Source organism: Hevea brasiliensis, chromosome 1 (assembly GCF_030052815.1).
Source record: "Hevea brasiliensis isolate MT/VB/25A 57/8 chromosome 1, ASM3005281v1, whole genome shotgun sequence".
NCBI classification, from domain to species: Eukaryota; Viridiplantae; Streptophyta; class Magnoliopsida; order Malpighiales; family Euphorbiaceae; genus Hevea; species Hevea brasiliensis.
Window position 1 is genome coordinate 90,673,625 of NC_079493.1, and position 24,655 is coordinate 90,698,279.

At 33.2% G+C, this 24,655-nt stretch overlaps 1 long non-coding RNA gene across 1 annotated transcript; it reads left to right on the plus strand.

The window, feature by feature from the left end:
* Nucleotides 1-870: 870 nt before the first annotated feature.
* On the plus strand, nt 871-1,821 carry LOC131179108 (uncharacterized). The gene is made up of 2 exons (XR_009148085.1): nt 871-939; nt 1,516-1,821. It is a non-coding gene; the product is annotated as an uncharacterized LOC131179108 (long non-coding RNA).
* The last annotated feature ends 22,834 nt before the right edge of the window (nt 1,822-24,655 follow it).

Consider the following 24,655-nt stretch of genomic DNA (forward strand, 5'->3'; position numbering starts at 1 on the left):
ATAGACTGAGGAAGAGGAGAGGCGGCCGACCACCGTGCGCGGTGGTTCCGGCAATGGCTCCGGTGGGCTATGGAGATTATTCAACTTCCAGAGGCTTCCTCATAATTTTTGGAATTTTTGAGACACAGATAAACTTCGGGTAAGATAATTTTTATTATTTCTCTGTCTGTGGAGCATAAATACAGTGTTTCTTAAACAGGAAAAATTGGAGAAAAATTCTAAGAAAAATATATGATGAAAGTAAAATTATTTGGAGATATTCTATGGTGTTTGTTGAATTTTTGAATGATTGTAGAATATTTTTGAAAAAATATAGATGGGTTTTAGTTAGATTTTTAGCATATGGGCATATAAGATTATTTGAAATTAAGATAATTAAATTTTCTATAATTGGTTGAAGCTTAAGGATGGAGGTTTAAATATGTGAATATTGAATTGGGTTGAATTAAGAATATGTTAAATGTTGGAAACTTATGAAATCGAGTAAAATTCTTGAATAAAATATTCATGGGTAATTAGAAAATTACAATTCATTTTGCAATAGCCTTATAATATTATTAAGGACTGTGGGACAAAATTTTAGAATTTTTAGAGCATGTTTGAGTGGATTTTTACAAAATGTCAGTTATAGGGACTAAAACGTAATTTTTAAGGTTTTGAGTATTGCTTGGTTTGGTGGGCCCAGGAGAGGCCATATAATATTGATGAGATGTGATTGTGGAAATTGAGAATCTAGAAGTGTTATTTGAGCCTTTTTACAGGTTGGATAGGTCCCAGGTATAGAGGAAACTCTGCCGGATTTCCGGCATAAATTAGGCTGTCTATTGCCTTTTTAGAGTTTTATTCTAACTTAGTACTAATAATTTATAATTTAATTATTAGGTGATCGAGGTCAGCTATTTTTCTGCATCCAGCAGCCACAATAGTCATTGGTGTACTGTGAGTAAAATATTAATTTTAATTGTAATTTCGATATTATTATATGTTCAAGCATGCCCATGCATCACTTATATGCATATATCTATGTAGTTAAACTCTAGGCACGATTTATGTTTCATTCATAACTGTTAAAGTGCCATGGATGTTGTTGTGGTAATTTGGAGCAGTGTGCGTGCGTTGGCGTGCGTGTGATGTGGTGTGGACTATGGATAGGATGGGTAGACACGGCTTGAGATCTTCGCTGGGACCCGGTCCTTCGGGGGTAGTCACGGCTTGAGTTCTTCGCTGGGACCCCAATTTGGTTTATTAAGTGAAAGTCCGGCCTGAGTTCTTCACTGGCACAGGTTGGATTTAAGAGAGCTGTATAGGGGATCAGCTCCCATATATATTATGATTGATATTACTGGGTGTGTGAGTGCTCCAAATTACCTTTTTGCTAATATGATGTGAAATTATTGTTGATGTTGCATTTCACTCTACAGGGTGCATTAGTTTTAGATAGTTATAGAGATTATGGTTAAAATTGATATTTTACTCTCTGAGTCGAACGCTCACTCCTGTTCAATATTTTTCCAGGCCACAGGAGGAGTTATTTTACAGAGCAACCTGTTTTCTTCCTCGCAGGTTTAACGTCGATTATTTAATTGTTTTACTATCTTTTCTAAATTTAAAATCTAGAACTCCGCATGTGTTAGTAATAGTGTGGACCTTGTTAGAAATTGTGTTAATTTAAATTTTTGAGATTAATAAATGAAGATTTGTATGGTATTTAAACAGTTTGTAAATGAGGTAACAGGGTTGAGCTGGGCTCCCCTGATTTTAGTTTCTGAAAATTTCTGGGCTAAGTTGGCCCGAAATGAAATTATAACAGTTTGATTTAAATTATCTTATATGCATATTGGGCCTAAATTGTGGGCCTGGTTATGGATTTGAGGAATAGTTAGGCTTACTACGGGCCTCGGGGGCTTTAAGCTGGCCCAGGTCCTAGTGCCGGTCCGGCCCATAGGTTGGGTCATGACAGTTTTCAACTCCCTCAATTCAGTGGGTGCCATCCTATAAGGAGCAATAGAAATGGGTGCTGTACCCGGCATTACCTCAATAGCAAACTCGACTTCCCTTTCTAGTGGTAAACTAGGCAACTCTTCAGGAAATACATCTGGGAAGTCTCTTACTGTGGGTATATCACATAGGTTCGGCTTAGCCTGCCTAGTATTAACCACATGTACTAGGTAAGCTTCACAACCTTTTTTCATCAATCTTCTTGCAACTGTGGCTGAGATAACATTGGACAGGAAATCTGTCCTTTCACCCACAACAGTGATCTCATTACCCTCAGAAGTTTTCAGAGAAATTCTCTTCAATTTGCAATTAACTATTGCCTGATGACGTGACAACCAGTCCATTCCCAAAATCACGTCAAACTCGTGGAAGGGCAACTCAATTAGGTCTGCCGAGAATTCATACTCCTAAATCCTCAACGGGCAACCTTTACACACCTTATTCACTACCACACTGTGGCCTAATGGATTTGTGACCAGAATGTCTTGATCACTCTCCTCTACTGGAACTCCCCTCTCTATGGGTAGTTTGATGCAAATGTAGGAATGAGTGTATCCTGGATCTACCAATGCATGCACAGAAGTGTTGTAGAGGGAAAACGTACCCCTGATGACATCTGGGGCATCTTGCTCCTCCTAAGCTCTGATGGCATAGGCCCTGGCTGGTATTCTAGTATCTGGCCTCTCAGCTGACTCAGATGCAGGCCTCAGTGATGGACCAGCTGCCTCAGGTTTACCAGGCTTCCTACCCCTTTGTGGTGCAGGAGCAGGTCTGTCAGTTTGTGTTGGAGCAACTGTAGTGGTCCTCTTCGGACAATTCTTGATCTGGTGTTCTGTAGATCCACACCGTAAGCATGCACCGGTCACTCGCCAACATTCTCCCTTATGCCACTTCTGGCAGTACTGACAGGCAGAAGATGCTGGGGCTGGTCCCCTAAACACCGTCCCTAGAGAGCTGCTCATTGATGGTGTGGACTGGCCTCTCCTAGGTGTAAACTATGGTCTGGGCCCCTGAAACTGACCTTGACCCTGTGGTGGTCCTAAACTCTGAGCAGGAGGACCCTTACTCTTCTTACTGGGAGCAGAAAATGTACTGGACTGACCCGGACCCCTCTTCTGCTGTCTTTCCCTTCTATTTTGTTCATTGATTCTGACCCTTTCAACTTTTGATGCAACATCTACTAGCTTAGCAAAATCAGTAATCTCCAATGCTGTGATCATGACTTTGATGTTGTCATTGAGCCCTTCTTCAAACCTTATGCACCTCTCTACCTCTGTAGGGACTATCTCCCTCCCATATCGGCTCAATCTGACAAATTCACGCTCATACTCAACCACTGACAATTGTCTCTGTCTCAGACTGATAAATGCTCTTCTGCGCTCTTCTAGATACACTTTGTTCACATATTTCTTCCTGAACTCTGTGAGGAAGAATTCTCAAGTGATCCGTTCAGGTTGCACCTCACTGGTTACTGTGTCCCACCACTGATATGCATCATCCTGAAGTAGGGACACAATATCCACCAGGTTCTGCTCGGGGGTGCAGTTTAGCTGGTTCAGCACTCTAATTGTTCTATCCAACCAGTTTTCTACGGTCATGGGATCATCCTCCCTCTTCCCAAAGAAGTCCACAGCCCCATGCTTTCAGCTTTCTTTTTCCGGATGAGATTTACGTAGTGCCGTGGAGGTTGTGGCTATGGTTGTGGTGGTGGGATTGCCCCCATCATTTGCCGGTAGAATTCAGTCATTTGCTGAAATACTGCAAAGAGGTTGGGCAGGTGCCTCAGCTGCTAGTGAAGCAGATTCTTCCCTGCCCCAGATTCAGCCCTTGGTGGAGCACGACTCTCCACCTCTTCATCAACTGCTCTTTGCGAAGCAGGATCCATATCCTATTCAAAATAAGAAAACAAACAGATCTGCATCAGTGTCACCTCAACACTTACAAATGCAATGCAATGGTATGCACTCTATCTAAGCCCAGCAACGCCTAAACTGATGCTCTAATACCACTAAATGTGACACCCCTTACCCGTCTATAGTGTAGCCGAGCAAGTTATGCCACTCAGTGTGCCGGAGCACCAATTTATGTTTCTATTATAATTTATCCCTTTTTATTCATTTATTTTCAATTTTGATAAATCTGAATTTTTTCGCAAATTTTATAGAAAATCCGGCAGAGTGTCGGCTGTAAATTGGAAAAACAGTTCTTCTGAACCTGTTTAAAAACACTTCCAATATAATTTCCAAATCCAAACTCCATTATACACATTTCAAGTCAATCTCAAAATCACAATACTATTTTCAAAACTTTTCTGCATATTCATAAATAGTTCTCAATATTTCAGTTATCAACATACATTATGCAGAAAATTTCAATAATATGAAATTTCATATATGTACATTAATACATAATTACAGGAGTTTATAGTTACAATCCAAACTAATACAAAATGCCAAAATACAAAATGCTCCCAAAATCCTATGTCCTACCATATGCACTCGGGACTCTGGATGCAAATCTAAAGGCTCACCCGGTCTAATGTCTGCTGGGCTCACCAGCTAGGTCTCCAGTACCTGCGCGTGGCAAAAGCGACGCGCTAAGCAATTCTGCTTAGTGGTGACAATATAAAATAAAATAAAATAAAATGAAATGAAATAAAATAAAATAAATATGCAGAATGTGTGTTTACATTTTTGGTAGACTTAATTTTTAATATTATTTGCAGTATTATTCAATTAAAATTTAGTAAAATTTATTATCATTGCCCGAGTAACCTATACTAGTCGACTGGATTGGATAAATGGGTAAACTGGCACTGGGTACTAAGTACCTCGGACCATCACACCATCGGTCACATTGTGTCTCCCGGTGTGCAACAGAACAGCTAATAAGCTATAATAATTGTCAGGGTTAAAACTCAAGTATATCAACTCAAATAACATAGCCAAAGGCTATTATGTCACAGAATGGCATGGAAAGCCATGAAACACAGAATGGCATGAAGCCATATGCGATCGCTAACAGAACCCTATTGGCATGCCAAGCTATCCAAACCAATCTTGTTAGGTATACTAGGGCATTTCACACTTTTAAGTTTCACAATTTTTAGAATTTAAGTTTTAGTGTTACTATTCCATTCATTGGTCAACAAAAATGTTGACTTTTGCATAGGCAATAGGTACATTGGTTCTAATATCATCAACATACCACATTTTGCATTCAAAATTTGTTGGTATTGGTTGCCAATACCATTTCTAAGCTTAATGTTAGTTGGGCAGAATTTTCACTTTTTATGCTTTGTCTTTACTATTCCATTGGTCAATTTTGCAGTGGGAATTTGGCAAATTGATCAACATGAAAGTTGTTCCTTATTTTGTCTAGTTGCATTTCCTTTTTTGAATCACTCCATTTGGAGTTTTGTAGCTCAAGTTATAATCCAAAAACCACAACTGGCCGAATTAAAATTCTGTCCAGAATTTCTAGACTGACCATATCTATAGTGTAATGAACAGTGAATGCAACTCACTTGTTGAATAGGTTCTGGTCATAATTTGGGTAAGGTTTCTTCATGAAAGTTGTTGGTCTATATCTCAGATTGTTGTTGGTAAAATTTCAGGTCAATTGGACATTTCTACACTGATTTATAGCCAAATGACCAAACACTGTTCATTTGGTCATTTTGCCCAAGCAGACTGCAGGTCACCCAGATTAGGGCAAGCTTTTAGTCCACTTGGTTTGGTTTTATGGGCATGATTTCTTCACCAAAGTTGTGCCATTATGTGTCTAGTTTCATGTCCAATTGGCCTTGCACCAATTGAACCTCTACAATTCAAGTTATGGCTACCTAAACCTGCTGGACTCATGTCCAATTCTACAGGTCACCTAGGGCAGCCACACCAAATCCAAATCCCATCACTCAACACACTTCATTTTTTATTTAAACAGAACTAAAGAGTCATCAATTGACCATTAAAACCTATTTTCATCATCACATGGTCAAGTTCTCATTTTCCACCCGAAACCCTTACTCACACATTACCATTCATGCATTTACATACCTTCCATTGTCCTAAGTATTGTATTAATATTAAAGGCAGCCAAATTACAATTTAACTCTAAGAAATCTTCAAAACTCTACTAGGTTCAAGGCTGCCCAATTTTGGGATGGACATACACAAGATATTTAGCAAATTTCTTTGCAATTTTGCACTCAATTATACTTATTCAACATAAATTTGAAGAGAAACATAAGTTTAAGTCACTAACCTCTTAGGGAGCTAATCCAAAGCTTGTAAGAACTCTTTCTTTTTAATTCTTTTTGCTCCCAAAAGCTTCACCAAGATAAAAGAGCAAGTTTTTGTGTTGACAATTAGGGTTTTTAGTGGAAGAAAGCTAGGGAAAATCAAGCTTGAAAAAGCTTGTTCATGGTGGTTAGGGAAGGAATGGTTTACGGCAAGGAAAAGAAGAAGGGTGAGAATTCTGATTTTTCTTCCATTTCAGCCCATTAAGTCTATTTTAAATAAATTTATGCTATGTGTCCATATGGGATAAGTTGGGAGAACTTTAATGACATCATTATGATGTCATAATGCTATTTTCTTTTATTTTTTTCTCCATTTCTTGTCTATTTAATTTCAATTAAATTTTTAGCAATATTTATTCATATTTTATGTTATATAAATTATTTATTTAACTGGACAAGTTGGCCAAAAATTATCTCTGAAGACGAAATGACTAAAATACCCTCCGTTTAGCTTAACGGGCTAAAATAGTCTGTACCGATTGAAAATTTGTTTTAAGTATTTTCTTGGCATTCTAATGCCATAAGAACCTCAATGACCCTTCTCTGGAGTCCCAAAAATTATTTTATAATTTTTTCCCCTGGTCTAGGGCTCCTAGTTGCGAGAACCACAACTTCTCACTAGGTTACCCATCGCTAGGGCACCGGCTTATTTAACTTAGTTGTATTTTATTTCTAAAATTTTTCCTAAATTTTTCTTATTAATATTTGAGTTAATTATGGTTCCTCGCTTTAGTTTAAATAGTTTTTTGGGAGTTCTATCTGTCCGGACCGACATTAGTCACCGGAACAGTAGACTGTACGGACTAGCTAAAATGAGGATGCTACACTCAAATTATTATTCAATATAATAAATTAAAAAATAATTTTTTTGAAAACTTTAATGAAATTATTATAATTACATTTTTTTTAACCAATTTAGGCAAATAGAATAAAACTAACACTAATTACAATTTCAATAAAATCAACAAAAGTTTTAAAGAAAATTAAAAAAATTGTAGAATTTTTTTATTAATTAATTCTATTTTCAAATTATTTTTATTCTTTACATCAATTATAATTTATAAATATATTAAAAAAGTTTTAAAAAATACTATTCATAAAACTTATTTAGATTTTATTTGAATAATTAATTATTTAAAATGATAATAAATTTTAATTTTATATTAAAATATAATAAAAAAATCATAATATCAAATTCATTTCAAATTTTTATCTATTTATATAAAATTTATATTATTATTTAATGACAAAATAATTAAAAAAAATTAAAGCCTTTATAAATTTTGGCTAAACCTTTTAATTTTATCAATTTAATCTCAAACTTTAACATTAGTTTTAATTTAAGCAATTAACCTATTTTTATTATTTAATTGATAAAAACAACTCAAATATTTGCATATATTATTTATATTAGTCAATATTTTTTTTAATCAATTTTAACAGTTATTCTCATACTAATAAAAATATTATTTTAATTAATTTATTTATTATTTGAAAATGATAATTATATTTAAATTTATTATAAATTTAAAATTCATAATATGCTTTTATTTAACTTTTTTAATTTAAAATAATATTTTATAAAAAAAGACTTGATTAAAAAAATCCATGTTTTCTTAAAAAAATTCGTATGAAACTCTTGCAAAAAATTTTTAATCAATTTTTATTTTTTATGATCTATATCATACTAAAATGTAATCATTGTAATATTTGGATTCATTGCCAATAATTATTAACATAATTGTAAAAAAATATAGTTAAGTAACATAATATTACAATTGCGTTAGGTGTAAATATTTCTTTATCTTTAGAAGTGGGAAGTAGAGGGAACATTAGGATTACTAAAAATACTTATGATGATTTAGTATTATAACAATAAAGGAATCAATATATTTGGTTATTATTAAAAAAAATAATTGGTTATTAAAAATTAAATTATTCAAAATTTTTATTATTTAAATTAATTTTAAAATTTATATAAATTTAAAATTTTTAGTCCTATTTATACTTAAATTCTATTTCATTAAGTTTTTATTATAATTGAAAATAAAATTTTATAAAAAAACAAATAATTTTTAACCAGAAAAGATGTAAATTTTGTGTCTAATTTTTAACCATGCCGCTTCTCACTAGAAGAAAATTTTATGCGGCTAAAACATTTAATTTCACTTTTAGATATGATATTCCAGGATTGCAAGCGTCATATATTGTAGTGTGAATTCATTTATGTAATCATACACGCGAATGCAATCGAGAATATTGATGGTCTTTCATTCGAATTTTATATTTTTTATTACATAAGAATACAAGTATATTATAATTAGAAAACCATGAAAGATTATCATATAATCGGCTTAAGTTCTTTTTTTTTTTTTTACAAAATATTTGGCTTACGATTAAAGTATGCAAAAAAAAAATTAATAAAAATGTAATTAGAAATAGAAAAAAATTGAAATATTATAATTTAATAATAAATTAAAGCAAGCTGAAATATTATAATTTAATATTAATTTTAATGTGGTTGGACTTTAATTTTAAACTTAATTAATGATAAAAAAATTTTAAAAAGTTTTCCACTCTCCTCTAACCATTTATTGTCTAAAAGAATTAAATTAAATTAATCTTACTTGACTTTCTCTTTATTTTTATTATCTAAAAGAATTAAATTAAATTAAATTTATTATCTAAAAGAATTAAATTAAATTAATATATCTTAAGTAAAATATAAATATTTTAAAATTAAAAAAAAAAAACCCCTAAACTAATTAATTAATAGATTGAGAAGGATTATTTTACTTCTAACTAAAATTGATTTGTATTTTTTATGTTAAAGATTAACATGAAAACTTAAAAAATAATTGGTATTGATCATTTAATAGGTTACATTAGTATTCCTTTTTTTTTAAAAAAATATAAAAATATATAAAAAATTAGAGTTTTATTATAATTAGTTTACTATAGATAAGAAATTACTAATACTATTTATAAAAATAACATAATACATTTGTTGCTAACAATAGTACAAGAATATGTTTAATCCTAAATGATTATATAAATATATGTAAATAGTAGAACAAAATAAATCATAAACTACATAAATAATAAAACCAAAGAGGATAATTTGTTTATATATATATATATATGATTGACAAACTAAATGAATTAAACATTTTAAAAAATACAAATTAACTTTAATAAATAATAAAATATAATAATATAATTCGGTATCATGACAATGAATAAATAAATTTAATTAATTATTGAAAATCAATTTATTATGATAACATTATATCATATATAAAAAGATAATAAAAATTATGTATATGAAAAATTAAATCACATACATGTATAACGGGTATAAACAATGTGTCACACGTGTTCTTAAAAAAAAGTATTATATATAAATATCTATAATTAAAAGTTTTAGTTTACAATTGAGTCCATTAAATTTTTTTTTTTTAATTTTCAATTTTTAAAGATGAACCGTGCTGATCATAAACCTAATTTCCAAATTTTAAAAAAAATTCAAAGAGACCATAAATTTGATTATCAAATTTTTCTAGTTGACGATCAAGCTAGTCTTGTGTCTACGCTTTATTTCTTTCTCTCTCTGCATTTTTGCCATCAAGAAATCCCTCAATCGCATTCAATTCCTTCCAAACCCAAATTCATCAACCTCATTGACAAATCTGAAAATCTAAGATGAAAATATGTTCCAACGTAGCAACAGGGGCCATGATTTCACCTTCTTAACCTCTGAAGCTGTGCATAAAGAAATTAATTTAAAAAACAAAAAAGAGAATTAAAGAAAATTCAAGATAGCAATTTTAGGAAGTGGGTGAGTATGGGTGGAGAGGAGGTATTAGCAAAAGAAAATTAGCGGAAGAACGCTGTCCAATCCGATGTGTACTAGAATACACAAATAATGAATATGGCTTAAGGATATACTTAAGAGTCTAAATTTACAATGCTATGTTTGGATTGGATGGAGGGATTTAACCCTATAGATTTAAATTTGAGTTAAATATATTGTTTCAATATTTTAAATAAAAATAAATTTAAATTTATCTGAATTTTATATATTAATAACAAATTAAAAAATTAAATTTAAAATAATTATTTTTATTTTATTATTTTAAATTTATATCACTACAATCAAATGTATTAGATATGCATAATATTACAAATCGTTGGCATTTCCATAACAGTTTTTGTTATTAGGCAACTAAAAAATTTTTAAATTTTGTTATTGAAAACTCAAACACACCATCTTTGCCTGAGCTTCTTGTACAGCAAAAGTCTCCAACTTGTATCCCAGTACCAAGTTATTAAAGTAATTATAATTATTTATTTTTTCCAATATCTCAAGAAACTTTTATATAGAGAAATTAGATTGTGAAAGGTTAATAGGTTATATAGTTGAATAAAATAAATATAATATGAAAACTATAATTACTAAGAGTCATACAATGCAAAGATTGTGATTTAACACACATATATATATATAATAAAATATTTATAATATATAAATATATAAATGTTTTAATAGGGAAATAATTAAAATTACTAAAAACCTTTCATAGACTCTTACCAGTATTAGTTTCGTTTTTAACGTGAGTTGCATGTTTTTTGTATTTATCGTAAAAATTCATGATTTTTTTATATGTAATTTTTTATTAATTTTTCATTTATAATATAATATTATTATAATGATAATATTACCAACTGCAAATTAAATTTTATACTTCATTATTACAATACTAAATTACATAACTGTATTTTACTCTTAATTAAGTTGGTTCAAAAAGTTATAAAGAAATAAAATTATTGAAATGTATTACTTAGATTAATTAAAATATTATAAATAAAATACTATAAATATAATATGAGGATATGAATATTTTGATTTTATAAATTAAAAATTATTATTTAATAAAATTGTACCTAAAATAGCTTTAATTTTGTAATTATTTTTAAAGTATGCGAAAATAAAAATAAACATATTTTTATGTGAAAAAGGGACCACTAATCTGTTTGCTATTCTTTTGTCAAAAATTTTCTAATGTAGTCTTCTCCTTATATGAAATCATATAGAATACGAAATGAGTGATTTCAATAGAGTGTATTTTCTAATGTTGAATATAAATAGGGTATTTAACCAGTTTTCTTAAATGAGTTAATTTATTATTGGTTAAGATATTCATCAACCTCTTTCAATTCCTTCCCAACCCAAATTCATCAGCCTCATTGACAAATCTGAAAATCTAAGACGATAATTACTAAAGTAGTTATACAATGCAAAGTTTGTGAATTTTTATGGTTGCAAATATATATATTAAAAAATAAGTAATAAAATATTTAGATCTATAGATATATAAATGTATTAATAGGAAAATAATTAAAATTACTAAAAAAACTTTCATAGACTCTTACTTGTATTAATTTGTTTAACGTGTGTTACATGTTATTTATGTTACACCCTACCCCTCTGTAAGGCATAACATGATCCCGTAGTATACCTAATGAATTACCAACTCCATCTACTGATAACCCATTAAATACACTACAAGCGATTTTAAAAACTTTTCTTACTCCTTTTACAGTGGTGAGCACTATTTACAGGTGTTAAAAACCTTTTTGAACTGAAGTGATAGAACTAACACATTTGAATTATTTGAAATTTCTGTAAAAATTTTGGCAGAGTGCCATCTGTATTTTGGATAAAACAGTTCTTCAGAAAACCTGTAAAAAGCACTTCAATAAATTTCCAAATCTCAGCTTCAACATTTTTCTCAACCCAACACAGTTCTCAAGTCAATTTCACAGTAATTTTTCAAGGGCTGAGATAGAGAAAATATAATACAATTTTACAAGTCAAAATAACTCATAATTATTTTATAACTTCAATGTACAATTTTTTTATTTACAACTGCTCAAAACCAAAAACAATATGTACATACAGTGAACATACATTACATTACAAAATACAAAATACTGGTATACTCGTTATACCCGGTAGTCTCTCGCTGGAGGTACTAGCAGCCTAATCTGCTACCCTGTCGGTCTGTCTACCTGCGACAGCAATAAAAAGCTATCGCTGAGACAATGTCTCAGTGGTGCACAACATTAACCAAAACAATTTAAATCACAATTCATAAGTCATGTAAATAGTGGATACTTAAAACCATAGTTAATTTCAAGACAATAATTGTCAAACAGAATTTAAACTCCATTTCTCAATATCACAATAATTTCAATAAGCCAGATCATGGTTGAATTCAAAAGACAGTATATGTCAATAAGAGTTTAAATTCATTTCACAATCTCACAATACATATCAATAAATCACACACAGCTTAATTATGTTTCAAAGATCAATTCGTCCCAAAAGCCGATGGCTAATGAGGTATTCAATTCGTCCCAAAAGTCGATGACTAATGAGGAATAACATAGCTAGCTAGCAAAAATATGAGTACTCATCCAATTCGTCCTCAACAGGCACACACCTCAACACTTGACGGAGAGGGAATTCAATTCGTCCCACTAGACAAGCTAGCGAGGAATACAATCAATATACATGATAGCTGTGGTTTCAAACCATTTCCAATGCTTTTCAATCAATAAGTATCCATCAATATCATTCAAACAATTTCTCACAATTTCAAACCATTTACAGTGCTTTTCAAGCAATAAATATTCATTCAAACACATTTCCACGATTTAAAACAATAATGTACAAATAGTCATAATTCATTTCAATTGAAAATTTCAAAAGAAATAGTTGTTGTGCACAAACCTCTGATATTTGTCTCCTGGTCTTGACTCAGTATTTCTTTCCCTTTTGCTGAGTCCTTGTTAACTGAGAAACACAATTTGAAGTGTTTCAGTACTACATTAATTTGCCTCTAACGATAATGTTCGATAAGTAATTCACTGAACTCAATTATTCACTGAATACCTTTATTTGCTTAATCACCTAATATACCGACCCTCGATGCGTTTTAGGTAAATTAGGTTTTGGTGTCCTTAATATGTCACATTCGATAATATTTTAGGATTGGTACATGATACCAAACTCAATTCTATGTATATTGCGTTTTCTTGCATTTCATTGCAAATTGCTGGATTTCGGGATACTAGTTTAACCTTGCCGGACGATCTATTTCCCTCGATTTTCGGGTTTCGGTCAAAACTACAAACTTGTAGATCTATGTCTTATTGCACGAGGGGCAAAATTTCAGGTCAATCCGAGTTAAGTAGACCAAGTTATGGTCATTATACTATTGCTGGTCAAATGGCATCAAATTAGGTCAATTTTAGGTCAATTTGGTCAACTTTGGTTCGGCCAGTTTTTGGACCCGAACTTGTGCAAGCTTTTTGACTTACTTCTGGTCATTTCTGGGCTTTGGTGTCTTCATAAGACTTGTAGGTATGGGTCTTAACTATTCATGGTTAAAATTTCAGGTCAATTGGACCTGTTTTGAGTGAGTTATGGCCTAAACACTAACTGCTGCCCAATTGGTCAGTTTTCAGGTTTCAATTGCACTTAATCCGAATTGGTCATTTTCTTATGTCACCTTGCAAGCAGAATTTTGGTATGCTTTCTCAATGAAAGTTGGCACATTTTGTGCCTAGTTTCACCTCCAATTGGTCTCATACCAATTGAGGTTACACATTTAAAGTTATTGACTAAAATGCATACTGCCCTTAACTACCTTACTTAAACATACATCAATTACACACTTACATTACTATATGTCCACTTACATTACTATATGTCCACTTCCCTTACCCTTTCTGTTTTGGTTCATTACCAAAACCATATCCCACTTTACATTAACATCACTTTGGGCATATTACAAACATCCTTAATACACCAATTAAAGCTCACATTTACAAAGTCTAAATACAATCACATACACACCTAAACATCACTAATTCTTACATACACTTTACACAATCAATCTTTACACATATCCCTCAATTCTCAAGGTCAATATTCTGCCAATACCTTCATGAACATATACATTTATCCAAGAATCTCAAGGCTGCCGAAAATTTCCTCAACACCAAAGTATCCCACAATTCATCAATTTCCATCTAAGTGCAAAAATCACTATATACATATGAAGTAATTTATTAGGATATTAATTCACCATAACCAATAACATTTCTCATCAAATATATGCACAATTATTTCATCAATTACATGACTCCATGGCTGTCCAAAATGAACATCTCAATAACTCTTCAAACTTAAAAATTTTCTTCACAAATTCAACACCCATAACATGCACACAAAGTTTAACAAAGCTATCTTCAAAAATGCTAACTTACCTTATAGTTGGAACTTGTTAAACCTTGATTAAACTTCTTAAATTTGGTATCAAACTCTTCCTTGTGATGTGTAGACAATTTTTCATGAAGCTATCTAAGTGTTTAGAGGTGAAATGAGGGAGTGGATGAAGGTTGCATGAACACGCCCATGGAGGTTTTCTCCTTTCCTTCAATTTGGCAAGTTTGAATGCAAATGAGGAAGATGAATTGGAAATGATAAAATGAGTGTACACCTGCCCCATTATCTTTAATTTATTCCTTTAGTGGTCCACTTACTTAGGTTAAATCATATTTTATGTTTAACTTTCACTTATTCCACATTAAACCCATAATTGTTGCTATTTACTTTAGGTACCACCAAATTAATTTTTCATTTTATTTTCTAAGTGTAATATTATTTATTTTTAATGGACATTTAGGTCAAAAGACAATTCGGGGTGTCAAATGACCATAATGCCCCTGTTCGGGTTGCATTCCCGATTTTTCGGTAACACCGGGTTTATGCATTTTCGATTTCTCACTTTTCTTTGTACTAATTATTTAAATATTTTTTAGATCTTTCTAATTATATTTATTCTTCAATAAGGGACAATTTAATTCCTAAAATGTTTTCCAGGGTTCCATGATCCAGGGCTAGTCAACGGTCCACGCCGTGACTTCCCGGTGCGGTCACCCATCGCTAGGATTCCCGGCTCGCTTAACTTGATCACATTTTTTTGCTATTATTTTTCCTTTATTTTTCTTGTATTTTCTTTTCTTGTATTTCATTATTTTATGTCTTCTCACTCATATCGAAGTGTAGTTCTAGGCATCCTAGCTGTCCGGACAACACTGATCACCGGAACAGTAGAACGCACTACCGAACTTAGAGGTGTTACAATTTATACTATTTGTATGTATTCATAATTTTTTTTATATGTTATTTTTTATTAATTTCTATATATAATATAATAATATTATAATAATAATATTTTCAATAATCAATTAAATTTAATACTTCATTACCACAATACTAAATTAACATAATTGTATTTTACTTCTAATTAGAATTAGTTCAAAAACTTATAAAGAAAAAAAATTTATTAAGACATATTTTACTTAACTCAACTCAACTCAACTAAACCTTTATTCCAAAAATTTGGGGTCGGCTATATGGATTTGCTTTCTCTACTCTAAACGATTTTGTGTTAAATCCTCATAAATATGTAGTGCTTTTAGGTCATGTTGTACTACTCTCCTCCAAGTCAATTTAGGTCTATCCTTTTTTTTCTTTCTATCCTCTAACCTAATGTGCTCTACTTATCTAACTGGAGCCTCCGTATGTCTACGCTTTATATGACCAAATCACCTCAATCTCCCTTCTCTCAACTATCCTCAATTGGCACCACTTCTACCTTTTCTCTAATACTCTTATTACGGACTTTATCTAGTCTAATATGGCCACTCATCCATCTTAATATTTTCATCTCTGTAACTCTTATCTTATACGCATATGACTCCTTCAGTGCCTAACACTCACTACCATATAATATAGCCGGTCGTATGGCTGTACGGTAAAATTTTTCTTTCAACTTATTGAGAATCTTGCGATCACATAAAACTCCCGTGGCACGTCTCCACTTTAACCATCCGACTTTAATCCAATGACTGACATCCTCCTCACATCCCCCTCACAATCCCCATTTACTTGAAGGACTGAGCTGAGATATTTAAAGTGATTACTTTGGGATAGTACCACTCCATCCAAACTAACTCCTTCCTTATCACCAGTTTGTTCTTCACTGAACTTGCAATGCATGTATTCTATCTTCGTTCTACTTAACTTAAAGCCCTTTGACTCTAGAGTACTTCTCCAAAGCTCTAACTTTCTATTGACTCCTTCTCGCATCTCATCTATGTAACACCCCTATTTGCATAGCCTGGTATATTTCACTGTTCTGGTGATCGATGTTGGTCCAGATAATTAAGGGGATTAGAACCATATCTGAGACAACTAGATAAGCCCTGAAAATAAATAATTAGTAATTATCAAATGGTTAAGTATAAATAAGAAAAATAGAACATAAGAAGTTAAATAAGCCGAGAGTCACAGCGATGGGTGACCTTCTCGGGAAGGATTGCGAGGTCGATTTAAACTCAAATTTCGAACCGTAAAATGTGACGCCGCGGTCCTTAGGACTATTGCGAACACAGTGTAAAAGAGAAAATCACGAAAAAGAATTGTTAAGCCAGTCAAATAATTAGGTCAGGGATCCAGAAGAAATATCAAATAACTAGCAAACTGGATTGAACCGGCGAGGGATAATTTGGTCAATCCACCCCTAGAGCTGACTCTTGACCTAACTATCCAATAAAATCAGAGAAAAGAAAATTTTTGGACTAAGAATTAAATTAAAGAACTAAAGAAAAATAAATGGAAAAAAGAAAAGAAAAGAAAAGAAAAAGGTTGTTTACATCACTTGGATGACATCATCATGATGTCAAAATTATTTTTAATTTTTTACAAGTTTTGACCAATTCAAATACATAAAATAAAACACTAAAATGATATATAAAAAAAAAAAGAAAACAATTCCATCTTCCTCCCAAAACCAGCCGGCTCTCTCTCTCCCTCACTTCACCCTTAGAAAAACTCCATTAAAGCTCATTTTGAGCTTGATCAAACCCTAAATCTCACCATAGAAACCTTACTTACCATTATTAAACCTTGTTAATTTCACTTGAAAAGAAGTTTGAGCAAGAAAAGAAAAGAGGAAAAGGAAGGAATTGAGGAAGAGGAAACTCCAAGTTGAGGTAAGCATTAAATTGAAATTTAATGGTTAAAAATACATGTTTTGAGTTACTTTAGCTTAGATTTTAACTTAAATGAAAAGAAAACAATTGTTGAGGGATTATATATGAATTCGGACAGCAGTAGGTTAAGATTGAAATGGGTAATTTGGATGCAAATTATGAAGTAGTTAAGTGGGAATGAGTGTATAAATACTAAATATGCATTTAGAATTCAACAAATGAGCTAAACATAGAAGTTAGGGTTTTGGACCTAGGGTTTGGGAGATAAAAATGTAAGAATTAGCCAAATGATGGGTTTGACCTTGTTTGAGTTGAAAAATGGTCATGTAAGACCAATTGTGGTGTGTAGGAAGTGTTAGAACCAAATTGAAATTCGGATTGGATATGGCCATTCTGCAGGCAGCATGACCAAGGTCCCTTTCAGGGACTAAAACTGAAAATTTACCAACCCAATTGGTGTGAGGCCAATTGGGAATGAAACTAGACACAAAATGACACATTTTTCATTTAGGAATCATGCCCAAAAAGTGACCATAGCATAGTGAACAAATTGGCCAAATCCGGATTAGGTAATCTGACTTGTACAAAAATGACCAAATGAACAGTGTTTATTCATTTGGCCATAACTTGGGCTAGGCAGGTCAGACCTGAAATTTTACCAGTAGAAATATGAGACATAGCCCTACAACTTTCATGAAGAACACAAGTCCAAATTATGCTCTTAACCAAGTCATTTAGCCACCCAAAATTAGTAACTTAAAACTGCAAGAACCAAATTAGTGCCCAGAAAATCCGGGTTAGACCAATCTAGCCAGCTATGTTCAAATGGCTATAACTTGAGTTACAAAACTCCAATTGGAGTGATTCAAAAAGGAAAATAAAGTTAAGACAATAAGGAACAATTTATATGAAGAAAACTTAGCCAAATTCTAACAGCAACATGACCAATGGAACAGTGTAAAATAGGACACCAAAACTGAAAATTTGAAATTTTGCCCAAAAGACTTAAGTTTTGAGAAACCAACCAAAACCAACAAATTAGGTAACCAAAATGTGGTATATTGGTGAAATTAGAATTCCCATACCTATTAAGCATTAGAAAGTCAACAAATTGACTTGAATAGTATTGTGAATAGTAACCCCAAAATACAAATTTTAAAGAACATCAAGTTTATCATATTAAAACTAGGTATAAGTAGATTTGAATTTATTTTTGGAGTTATGATAAATTGTGATTCTGAAACACTGTGAAACTGTGTGTTTCAGTTAAAAAGAATACCGGGAAAGAACCTAAGGCATTGAGTCAAGGCCAAGAGGCAACTCATATAAGGTTTGTGAACAACATCAATATTCTTTAAAATTCATTTACAAAGTGCATGAAATGTTTATTATGCTTTTGACTTAAATTGTTGAAAGTTTATTTGTATGTGTTTGAAATGGCAATAAATATTTGATAAATTGTTAAAATAGTTTTGAAACCACAGTGTCATGACCATATATTTGAATGTCTCACTAGCATGACTAGTGGGGGAAATCAGTTTCAAATTTTGATTCCTTCTTTGGCTGAAGTGTTGAGGTGTGTGCCAGTAGAAGAAGAAATTGAATGGATATCCATATATTTGAGCTAGCTAGCCTTGTGATGTGACTTCTCATAAGCCTCTGGCTATTGAGATGATTATTGTTTTGAATGACATGATATAGCTGTGTGTTTTTATGGAATTTGTTTTGAGGCTTTCGAAATGAAATTGTTTGGATTAAATGCATATAAATCATGTTTTGTATTTATTTCTCATATTCAGTTCAATTTTTGAATAAGTATGATTTAAATTCTGCATAAAGGTTATTTTAGTATGTTGTGCACCACTGAGTCATAGTACTCGTGATGGTATTATTGTCATGAGATATAGAGACTAGAGGAGCAGCAGAATGAGCTGCTGAGGATCTTGAAGCTACCTCTGCTGAAGTTTTGTCGGGTATAAATTTATACCCTAAATATAATGTTTATATTTGTGTATGTAAATGTATATACATATATAAATGGTCATGAGCAGTTGTATAAAGTTTGTAATAATATTAGTTGGATTTTTCTACTATAAATTTTGGATGAGTGTAATTTGTTTAACTGTAATGAAATATGAATGAAAGTATTTTGTTTTAAATTGAATGAAATTACTTAGTACTATTTTGGATGTTATTTGAATTGGAAATTACTGATTTGAATTTTTGGAATTTGAGAAATGATGTTGTTGAAATTGATTGTGATGGATATTGATTTGATGAAGTTGATGAGATAAATCATTGGAAGTGTTTTTTTTCAGGTATTTGAAGAACTGTTTTATCAAAATACAGATGGCACTTTGCCGAAATTTTTCTAAAATTTACGAAAAAATGAAAAAGGACAAAAAATTTAGATAGTTTATAAACTCTAATTAAATGTTTTAATACCTATAAGAAAATGCTCACCACTTCTAAAAAGTAAGAAAATGATTTTAAAATCCCTTGTAGGGTACTTAATGAGTTATCGCTAGGTGAAGTTCGGTAGTTCATTAGGTATTCTACCGAGAGGTAAGGTGTAACATATTTTAGTAATATCAGAGTAAATTTTTAAAGTATGTTTTAACTTGTAAATTTGTGTCTTTTCCTTGCTAAGTACAACTGCTCAATGTCCTTATTTGTTACGTACATTGTATTACATCATGAATATGAACTAACGGAGGGAATCTCCTTGTGTTATTTGTTGACGAGATATCCTAAATCCAGATAGATATGGAAGAAAGGGATTGCTCTGTTGAGTAATCTGTTGAAGTTGAGGCACAAGGGGAAGCCCCAGCTCTACAAAATGTCAGTGGGTCAGTGGCACCAGCTTCACAAATGCCGCAGTTTTCTACACAATTCACACAGCAGATGACTGCAATGTTTCAACAGATGGCTGGGGGTATGCCTGCTCAAGCTCTACCTCAGACTGCTGTGGTGCAACCTCAAGCTCCAGTCAGACAGTATGACAAGCTGTTGAAGTATGGGGCCACAGAATTTAAGGGTATAGTAGACCCTTTAGAGGCACAGCAATGGCTGGAAGGAATGGATAGAGTGTTCAAGAAGCTGCACTGTCAAGATGAACTAAAATTCGAGTACTCAGTATCGCTACTGCAAGGGGATGTGTATGATTAGTGGAAGACCATCCCCCACAGCTTGGCTGAACCACCAGTACTGACCTGGGATGACTTCATCAAAGAGTTTAGGCAGAAATACGTCCCAGATGCATAGGTGGATCAGAAACTACAAGAATTTCTGAGTTTAAAGCAAGGCAACCGATCAGTGGCAGAATATGAGAGGGAGTTCTCCCGCTTAAGCCATTATGCTGGGAGTCTCCTTTCTACCAGCAAGAAAAGGTGCAAGAGATTTGAGACTGGTTTGAAGCCCAGTTTGAGGATGCAAGTAGTGGGATTCAGACACAGTAACTTCTTTGAGCTCATCTCTCAAGCACTTGAGCTAGAAAGAATTGAATTAGAAGCAACACTAGTGAAAGAGAAAGCGGAGAAGACTGAAAAATCAAAAAAAGAAAAAGGTGAAAAATCAGTTGAACAAAGTCCCAGTGGGACATTTGGGGGACATTTGGAAAAAAGAAGAAATTTGGGGGACCTAGTAGAGGTTGAGGTGGAAGGTTTGGAAGGGGTAGATTCTCTAGACAGAAACCCCCTAGATCTGGTCAGCAGTCGACCAGGGGTTCATATCCTGCCCGCCCCTGTGAGACTTATGGCAAGATTCATGGGGGAGAATGTTATTGGGCAACAGGAGCCTGCTTTAACTGTGGAGGTAAGGGCCATCTTGCTAAGGACTATACCAGTGCCCCTAGATTTAGGCCAGCTCTTACAACTGCAGAAGGGTCTATTCAGAGTCCTGCTATCAGAGGTTCACAACCGGTTGGTAGAGGAAGAGGCAGAGGTAGAGGCAATGCTTCGGGCAGTCAGGGTGTTGGTCAGTCAGCACAAGGAAGTGCTTCAGCCAGGGTTTATACGATGAGACAGCGAGAAGAGGCTGAGACTTTCGATGTTGTAGCCGGTACATTTTCTATCTCTGATCAAGAAGCATTTGTGTTGTTGATCCGGGTTCAACCCACTCGTATGTTAGTGCTAGCATAGTCAGTTCACTTACTGTTCCGTGTGTCAAAATGGGTTTTGAAGTGCTAGTAACTAGTCCGTTAGGACAAGAGGTTCATGTCAACAGAATCTATAGAGACTGTCCTTTGGTGATCCAAGGACATGTTTTTCTATCATATTTGATTGAAATGCTCTTCAAAGATTATAATATTATCTTCGGCATGGATTGGTTAGCCAGGCATCACCCCATGATTGACTGTAGACTAAAGGCAGTCACTTTTGGTCTCCCTCTATACGGTGATGTGGTAATACATGGGGAGAGGCAGTTATTGCCATCAAACATCATTTCAGCTGCACTAGACAAAAGGATGATCAAAAAGGGGTGTGAAGCATACTTGGCACATGTGATAGACACCCAAGTGGGGAGTCCAGCACTGATAGATATCCCTACTGTGTGTGACTTTTCGGATGTGTTTCTTGATGAATTGCTAGGATTACCTCCAGAAAGAGAAGTGCAGTTTGAGATTGATGTTATGCCTGCTGTGGATCCAATCTCCATAACACCATATAGAATGGCACTTGCAGAATTAAAAGAGTTGAAAGTGCAATTGCAAGAGCTACTTGACAAGGGCTTTATCTGCCCTAGTGTGTCACCTTGGGGAGCGCCAGTATTGTTTGTTAAGAAGAAAGATGACACTTTCCGCTTATGTATTGACTATCGGTAGTTGAATAAGGTGACAATAAAGAATAGATATCTATTGCCCCGCATTGATGACTTATTTGATCAGTTGAGGCATGCAGCTGTGTTCCTAAAATTGACCTAAGATCAGGTTATTATCAATTGAAAGTACAAGAGCAGAGTATTCCTAAAACTGCCTTTAGAACCCGCTATGGCCATTATGAGTTCTTGGTCATGCCATTCGGGTTAACTAATGCTCCAGCTGCTTTTATGGATCTAATGAACACTATCTTCAGACCATACCTCGACCAGTTTGTTGTGGTATTCATAGATGATATATTGATCTATTCGAGGAGTGCAGAAGAGCATGATAAACACCTGCGGATTGTACTGTAGACTTTGAGGGAGAAACAGCTATATGCCAAATTGTTGAAATGTGAATTTTGGCTGAATGAAATATCCTTCTTGGGGCATGTAGTATCAGTAGAGGGCATCAAGGTAGATTCAAGTAAGATAGAAGTTGTCCTTAATTGGAGGCCACCCAGAAATATCACAGAGATTCATAGTTTTCTGGGTTTAGCTAGATACTACCGTCGATTTGTGAAAGGATTCTCCATGTTGGCATCTACATTGACTAAGCTACTTCGAAAAGATATGAAATTTCAGTGGACGGACAAATGCCATCAGAGTTTTGATGAATTGAAGAGATGTTTGACTGAGGCTCCAGTCCTGACTTTACCTACTCCGGCTAAAGAATACACAGTATACAGTGATGCTTCTCACAATGGGTTAGGCTGTGTATTGATGCAAGATCGAAATGTCATTACCTATGCATCACGCCAGCTGAAACAGCATACAATGCTTTTCAAGCAATAATTATTCATTCAAACATATTTCCACAATTTAAAACAATAAAATACAAATAGTGATAATTCATTTCGATTGAAAAATTCAAAAGAAATAGCTGTTGTGCACAAACCTCTGGTAACTGTCTCCTGGTCTTGACTCAGTGTTTCCTTTCCTTTTCCTGAATCTTTGCTAACTGAGAAACACAATTTGAAGTGTTTCAGTACTAAATTAAACTGTCTCTAACGATAATGTTTGATAAATAATTCACTGAATGCTATTATTTGCTTAATCAACCTAATATGTCGACCCTCGATGCATTCTAGGTAAATTAGGTTTTAATGTTATTAATATGTCACATTTGATAGTATTTTAGGGTTGGTACATGTTACCAAGTTCATTTCCATGTATACTGCATTTTCTTGCAATTTGCTGGATTCTGAGATACTAGTTTGACCTAGCCGAACGACCTAGTTTCCTCGGTTTTCGGGTTTCGGTCAAAACTAAAAACTTGTAGATCTATGTCTTATGGAATGCGGGGCAAAATTTCAGGTCATTCTGAGTTATATAGACCAAGTTATGGTCATTTTACTATTGTTGGTCAAATTGCACTAAAATTGGTCACTTTAGGTCATTTTAGGTCATTTTAGGTTCGGCTAGTTTTTGGACCCGAAATTGTGCAAGCTGTTTGACTTGCTTATGGTCATTTCTGGGCTTTGGTGTCTTCATAAGACTTGTAGATATGGGTCTTAACTATTCATGGTTAAAAGTTCATATCAATTGGACCTGTTTTGAGTGAGTTATGGCCTAAACACTAACTGCTGCCCAAATGGTAAATTTTCAGGCCTCATTTGCACTTAATTCGGATTTGGTCATTTTTCAAGCTACCTTGCAAGCAGAATTTTGGCAAGCTTCCTTCATGAAAGTTGGCACATTTTCTGCCTAGTTTCACCTCCAATTGGTCTCATACCAATTGGAGCCACACAATTAAAGTTCTAGGCCTAAAACTCAAACTGCCTTATTGTAATTCTTGCATACATATCAAACATCACTTTTAACACTTACCAAACTTAACATTCAAACTAATTCTGGTTGTACCACAACCTAAACATAATTTACAACATATTATAGGTCATTTTGGCAGCTTACAATTACATTCAATGTGCACCAACAAGTGCAGAATTTGTCCAATTCAATTTACAATAATTCAATCACCAATTCATGCTCATTTACATGTCCAACTTCACACCATCATATACATACTCAAACTGCCCTAACATCCAACACAATTCAACATTAATATACCATAATCCAAGCATGAATTCCAGCATTCCTCAAGAGTTAGCAAACTGCCACAATGGTACACTTACATTCCATTACTTTCCAAGCTTTAAATCTCATTTTACATTTACATATACTAAGTATACATCACCCAAATAATTTCCTACACAATATACATTTAATCAATCATTTAATTCACCATTTACAAGCACAAATAAACTGCCTTCAAGGTGCTTCCATGGCTGCCAAAAGTACACACTCCCATTCAACATCAAAACTCAAAAATTTCTTCATAAATCAAACACCCATAACATGCTTACA